This window comes from Pantherophis guttatus, chromosome 2 (genome assembly GCF_059756535.1).
Source record: "Pantherophis guttatus breed Tessera chromosome 2, ASM5975653v1, whole genome shotgun sequence".
Classification (NCBI taxonomy): Eukaryota; Metazoa; Chordata; class Lepidosauria; order Squamata; family Colubridae; genus Pantherophis; species Pantherophis guttatus.
This window is the reverse complement of record NC_142064.1, coordinates 249,598,894-249,606,323: the sequence shown is the minus strand read 5'-3', so window position 1 is coordinate 249,606,323 and position 7,430 is coordinate 249,598,894. Positions and strand designations below refer to the sequence as shown.

The window sequence follows — 7,430 nt, the reverse complement described above, 5'->3', positions numbered from 1 at the left end:
TTTTAGCAACTGTCTAAAGCAGTGTTTCTCAAGCTTGGTAGCTTGAAGATGGGTGGACTTCAACTCCCAGAAGGTTTGTGCAACCCTCTCTGGCCAGGGAGCATAACTGCTTCCTGGCTCACGCATTTCTTACCGCGACCACATCCCCACTGGTAGATCTCCTGTGCGGTTCTCGCACAGGAGCAGCTGGCAGGGGAGAGGGGATGGTGGCAGGCTGCGGCAGCAGACAGTTCAAGCCGGCTAAGAGGCAACGTTCCTCCTCTTGCCAACCTCAAGCTCAGCTCCGGGCAGAGTCCCCCCAGCCATACCTGGCTTCTCCCTGCGGCAGCCCACGTGGATCCCAGGCAGCGCAACTTTGGGGCCTTTCCTCATGGTGGCGGTGATGAGGCAGGCAGGCAGCCGGGTGCATGGGAGTGACTGGCAGCAGCACTCCTGGCTGGCAAAGGGCGGAGTCCCGGGGCTGCATGCGGGCAATGACGGTGGGTGGGGTAAGCGAGCGGCGACCTGGCCGGGAACCGGTTCGGGGGCGTGGCCAGCCAATCTTATTACCAGTTCTCCGAACTACTAAATTTTTTTACTACCAGTTCTTGCGAACCGGTGCAAACCGGGAGTAACCCACCACTGAATCCTATCCTATCCTATCCTATCCTATCCTATCCTATCCTATCCTATCCTATCCTATCCTATCCTATCCTATCCTATCCTATCCTATCCTATTCCAGAGAGAGCCACCTACGTCAAGGCATATCCTTTACTAACTTGTTGCAACAGTTTCATCTCTTCCCACCAGCTGCCTAGAGCAACCAACTCACACTGACTCATAGGAGGGCTGGTCTGACAGCATCATTAGCGGTTTTCAAGATATAATCATGGCCACCCTAAAACTTCTTTAGAACTTTCTGTAGACTTTGTTGATCAGAAGAATTATCTATTCAACCTGCAGAATAAAAAGCACTAGCCATTTTTTTCCCTAGTCCCTTGCATTAAAGAAGATGAATGGTATGGATTCCAGCAAAAACATAAGCATGAATTTCTAAGAAGGTTCATATCATTCCACAATGATAGCAACACTGTATTTTATGTATTTATTTATCTATCTAATTTATAGAGCCACTCATCTCACAAGCAAGTGATGCTGAGTGCCATACAGCAAAACTAAAACAATAATATTTTAAAAACATCATTCACAAATATTAAAAGCACCTAAAAAACGACAAAAACTGTTAAAAGGGAATAATAGATGGAGGGATATTCTGAGCGAGAGTGCCTGGTCCAAAGTCACCTGGCTGCTTTCTACTTCTGGAAACAAAGAAAGAAACCATGACTTCTTGCTAGAAACAAAGAGAAATGAAAACTTAATTCTGGGATTTGATGATTAGAATTGTTTCTGTGTACTGTTGTTGATTTTAGATTAAATGTTTAATGCATTTTATATCTGTACTAAAGAAAATTCTTTTTTTTCCCCCTTTCCCTCTTTTTCTTTCTTTTTGTGGTCCTGATTCTGCTTTTTTTTAACCTCTCTTTTCCCTATCCCCCTTACGTTTTTGCTTTTTTGTATTTTATTTTTGCTGAAATTAATTAAAAAACAAAACAAAAATAAAGCTACCCAGCTGCTTTCATGTCCAGAGGAGGCTAGAACTCACCATCTCCTAATTTTTAGGCCAGGACCTTCACTGCTACATCCAACTGGCTCAATTAACAGAATAACAGAGTTGGAAGGGACATTGTAAGTCATTTAGTCCAACTCCATCTGCCCAAGTGGGAGACCCAGTCTCTTCTTGAAAGCTTCCAGTGATGAAGCTCCCACAACTTCCAAAAGCAAGCTGTTCCATTGGCCGATTCTTCTCACTGTCAGAAAATTTCTCCTTATTTCTAGGTTGAATCTCTCCTCGATCAGTTTCCATCCGTTATTCCTTGTCTGGCTTTCATTAGTTTATTATTGTCTGGCCTAATTAGTCCGTTATTGGTCCATCTTCGTTGCAAACCTTGCTTTATTCCTTTTCCATTCACTTTATAAGCCTCCAAACGAACAAGCCAGTCCATATTAAAATATTAACATGGCGTGAAAAACACAATGTAAATGTGCGGGTTTAGTTAGTAAAAACTGACACCCGCTAATTAAATGAAAGTATAATTTAATTGAGTAGGCAGCTGCTTGTCCCACAAGGTGGCAGTGTGGTACAGCAAGAAGGCAGGGATGTCTGGATTTGGTGCTGGCTTCTCCTTTAAAAGCTGAAAGCTGCTTTTAAACCAATTTTTCTGGCCTGGGCAGAAGCAGACTTTGCTGGCGCTGAAAGGCCTCACTTTGTGTTACTAATAGTAGTTGGGAAGGGGGAGTTGATTGGGGGGGGGAGGTGTCTGAAAAAAATGAGATCATTGGGAAGAAATGACAAGATTCAAAAGCCTTTCTCTCCCCTTTCTCTTTTTTAATTGTACCATCCTTAAAATAGCTGTGTTCTTTTCCAAAGATTTGATTATATTCTACTGCTTTACGGATTGTAATCCATCTTTTTACAGACTAGTACCTGGTCCTCCAGAATATGTTCAGTTAACTCTATCATTCCCTCCTAGCACATTTATTAGATTTTTATCCCACCTGTATTACTTCATAAGTAACTCAAGGAAGCAGATGTACATCATATTCCTTCCTCCTCCTATTTTCCCCCACAACAACAGCAGCTGTGAGTCTGTAGAGATTTAGCTATACAATTTAGGATGAACACCCTTTGAATGGTGTGGGAGTAGGAATGGATTTCCAGAGGGAAAAAAATTGCAGGCTACAGGAACCATTTGTACTACTCAGGTGACCCTGAGGACACAGATAAACCTCCAAGTGCTTCAACGACCCTCTAAAAGGATGCCAATGACCAGCTGTCTGCAAGGAATATAAATCTTTCCATTCCCCACTATCCAGTCAGAGCTGAAGAAGCTTCTTGGATGAGAAGCGAAACGTCTTCAAAGAAAAAACAAAGAAAATCCAGTTGTCTCCTGAAAAAAGCACCTTTGGGACAACAACGCTGTGAGGTGAGTTGGGCTTATAGAGAGTGACTGGTCGAAAGTCACTCAGCCTACTTTTCTGCTTAAGGCAGGACTAGAACTCAGAATCTCCTGGTGATTAGCCAAAGTCAGCCAGTCAGCCAGCCAGCCAGCTTTCGTGCCTAAGGCAGGACTAGAACTCAGAGCATCCTGATGATTGGCCATTGACTTTCGCGCTTAAGGGCTAGAACTCACAATCTTCTGGTTTCTAAGCACTGCACCTAACTCGCACTGCCATTCTACTTCATCCAGCCATGAGAGCAGGGATGGGTTTCACTTACCTTTTCCACCGGTTCGCCCTGTACGCGTGCTCGCTTTATGTGTGTGCTGTCCGTGCACGTGCCCAGCCTTCCGCGCATGTGCTTTGCTCGCTCGCATGCCTTCCACGCATGCACCCGGCCTCAAAAACGTGCCTAAATAGCATGACTTGGAGCCGGGGCGGGTGGGCAGACCCACCCACAATCGCCGCTACCAGTTCGCCCGAACCTGTGTGAACCGGCTGAATACGACCTCTGCATGAGAGCCATGACAATTGCAGTCAATCCATCCAAAAGGCACTGGTTGGAAAAGGTTGCATTAAAGCAGTGGAAAATGGGGACCAGGACTTATCTCTGTACCAGTGGTGGGTTGCTCTTGGTTCGGCCCGGTTCGGGCGAGCTGGTAGTGGTGATGATGTGACGTTAACGAATCAGTTCTCTATGACTGTGAACTGGGCCCTCCCACCCGCCCCCGCATTATATCTACCTTTGCAGCAATCACACGCAAAGCGCATGCGTGAAGAGAACCATTGGTAACACTGGTTGGAACCCACCACTGCTCTGTACCACTGTTGATTTGCAACACTGCACAAGAGAGGAAGAGTTTTCTACATTGTCATTCATTTCTGAACAAAACAAACTTTGTTCATTTATTTGAAGGCTACAAATGTGAAGGTATAATAAGCATTTTTACTTCCAAGGAGCCCTAATGCCGAACAAGTTCCATACATCAACCCTTCTGAACCATCTCTTCGATTAGATCGATCATATCTGTAGGGGGAAAAATATTGGAATGAGATATTTGGCAAAGATCCTTTTTAACTTGGTAACATATTAAAGCCAAAATCTTCTTGCTTGCTTTTTTAAATTGCTTTTTGCTTCTTTCATTATTTTATAGATCCAATATTATTTTACACGTCCAACAAGAAAGTGAGTGACGCAAAAGGAACAGAAATATATGCCGCATATATGAAAAACTTCTGCTTCTGGTGCCAAGTGGGAGAAAATGAATCAAATACTTGTCAATCTCCAAAAAAGACTGATTAAAATGTCTCAAGAAATTCTTTAGACCAGAAATGGCAGGTAATGTAAGAAAATAGCATTGCCTGCATTGTATTGTCATGTCAGGGTTGTGTAATCATGTTAGCAGGTCAGCCCAACCTACATTGTAACATTTCTTATTTGGTTTTTTTAGTCAGCCTCTGGAAAAGTGACATACAGGTAATCCTTGACTTACATCCATTCATTTAGTGACCGTTCAAATTATAACGGCACTGGAAAAAGTGACTTATGACCACTTTTCAGACAACTCTTTCAGCTTCCCCATGGTCATGTGATCGAAACTCAGACGTTCGGCAACTGACTCATATTTATGACGGTGGCAGTGTCCCGGGGTCATGTGATCACTCTTTGCAACCTTCTGACTAGCAAAGTCAATGGGGAAGCCAGATTCACTTAACAACCGTGTTAAGGTTGTAAAATGAGGCAAAAGTCACTTAATGACTGCCTTGTTTGGCAACAGAAATTTGAGACTCAATTGTGGTCGTAACTTGACGACTACCTATAGTTGTAAAAGAACTCTCCAAAGTGATAATATTCCAGTTATGTAACATTTTACATACTTAGCTCTACCACAGGAGTTTATACTAAAGCATTGATGAAATAATATAATCTAATTTGAGAGAGGAGGAGGTCCCCAGGTTATCTGCTCATATCTGTCAAACCTGAGCCAAGTAAATAATTAGATGAGGAAAAAAGATATTAAAAAGGAAGTGATTGAAAAGCCATTCCAGCTATTGTAGGAGGAAAGCTGAATTTCGTTCTTATTTAAGCTTGTGTCTCAAACAGACCTGATAAGCAATTACGTTAAAAGCCTTGATGTAGAAATGTGTTAATAACTTAATTAGGTAAATATTATGCCATACTAAACCAAGATTAGAATCCTTTGATGTTACAATAGCTTGTTTTAACTTGTAATTGAATTGTGCTCTGGTAAAAAGAGAGAAAGACCTCGATTTGCCTCAGAGAATGATTTAAAGATAAATACTGCTGCATCTAAAACCCCAGGGGACATATATCTCAGTGGAAGTTTGATAGTGTATTTCAAAGGTTATAAAAGTGGTAACGGCTAAACTAATAATTTAACCCAAATAATCACATAGGTTAATTATAAAAAAAAAAAAAAATAGAAAGCGATCGTTCATTGTTTCCAAGAGTTGAGGGCAGAAACCAAAATACCCAGACCAGGAGAATTGAACCCGTGGCTCACAGGTCACATGCAGCCCTGGATAGCTAATAATGTAGCCCCACAAAAATAAAGGAAATTTGTTAATTCTATGCATTAACTATATTATATTTTATTTGTGGCCCAAGACAATTCCTCCTCACTCAGTGGGGCCCAGGCAAGCTAAAAGGTTGGAAACCCATGCCTAGACCATGTGACCCATAGATCTATGCAGCTTTCTTATTTTGCCTGGAGAAGGGGAAGGGTAGTAGTAGTAGTAGTAGTAGTAGTAGTAATAGTAGTAGTAGTGGTAGGTTAGAAGGAGGAGGAGGGGGGAGGAGGAGAAGGGGGAGGGAAGGGGTGTTAAGTATTGAATGAACATTCAAAGGGACCAATCAGAAGTGAGTAAATAGAGCGGGAAATTTAGAAGCACCTCAGTGGCTGAAACCGCGGACAGCTCCCTTTAAAAGAGGCTGCCGCGGCTCGTATTGCCATTTTGCTGTACCGGAGCTGAATAAACTGATGTAACTGCATACGTGTCCTGTATCCTTGTCTGCGCCCGCTATTCAACAGGAAAGAGTAATAGTAGTAGTAGTACAGTGGTGGGTTCTACTTACCTTTACTACTGGTTCGCAACGGGCTCGCTCGTGCGCACGCCTTGCTTCTGCACATGCACAGAAGCTTCTGTGCATGCGCAAATCACTTCTCATGACGTCAGGGTCAGTGGGCGGAGCCTCCCACCGGTTTTACTGCCAGTTCTATAGAACCGGTCTGAACTGGGGGCAACCCACCACTATAGGAGGAGGAGGAGGAGGAGGAAGAAGAAGAGGAGGAGGAAGAGGAGAAGGGTAGAAATAGTATTAGTAGTAGTAGTAGGAGAAGGTTAGAAGGAGGGGGAGGGGAGGAGAAGGGGAAGGGGAAGGGGAAGGGTAGGAGGAGGAGTGGGAGGGGAGGGGAAAGGTAGAAGGAGGAGGAAGAGGAGGAGGAGGAAGGTAGAAGGAGGAGGAAGAGGAAGAGGAGAAGGGGAAGGGAAGGGGAAGGGTAGTAGTAGCAGGAGGAGGAGGAGGTTAGAAGGAGGAGAAGGGGAGAAGGGGAGGGGAAGGGGAGGAGGAGGAGGAAGAGAGGAGCTTAAATCTTCATACAACCAAGGACAACCATGTTTATTCCTATCATTAAAACAAAGAAACTAAAGCCAGTTTTCAATCCTTTCAGTACTGTAATACCTTTGTATCATCAGATATGATCCAATTCAGAAGGCCAGCCACTTTCCTGCCACAACATGCTACCTGTCCTGATCTCTGCAGGTAAACGGGCGAAAGGAAAATATGTAACAGGTGTTCAGGTGGTTGGGAAAAATCCCAAAATAATTTTCTAAGTCGAGATGATGCAGAATATTGTGGAGCAGATGTGTGCGAGGCCCGGAATTAAAATGTGATGAAAAAAAATATTACTCCAGAGCATGGTGCACGGAGCCAAATAAAGGATGCTAATAATGTCACACTGCCCTTTTGAACAGATGCAATGCATATATATATGGACACAATTCAAGATGTATTCTGAATTTCTGTTCAGTGCTGAATCTTTTTTTCTTTTATAGAAACTTTATTGAGATTTTTTTTACAAACAGAAAAAAAAGAAAAACATACAAAACAAAAACATAAAAAAACATAGGTGTAATGACATTTTCAGTTAGTATCGGATGTGCAGTGTTTTAACTATTTACATAAATAATACTTGGTGATATTTCAAATCACTTTTAACCATTATTTAACACACCTTTAAGTCTTTCTTTCATTTTATCATGCATCCACTTGTACCACCTTTCCCACACAATATAGTAAACTGACTTCTCATCATCATTTAATTCATGAGTTAATTTAGTCATCTCTGTGCATGATACCTTACGAGAGCAA

At 42.7% G+C, this 7,430-nt stretch overlaps 1 long non-coding RNA gene across 1 annotated transcript; it reads left to right on the top strand.

Annotated features, from left to right (window-relative positions):
• The first annotated feature begins 1,661 nt into the window (after nt 1-1,661).
• On the top strand, nt 1,662-5,039 carry LOC148115583 (uncharacterized). The gene is made up of 2 exons (XR_015731977.1): nt 1,662-3,024; nt 4,192-5,039. It is a non-coding gene; the product is annotated as an uncharacterized LOC148115583 (long non-coding RNA).
• The last annotated feature ends 2,391 nt before the right edge of the window (nt 5,040-7,430 follow it).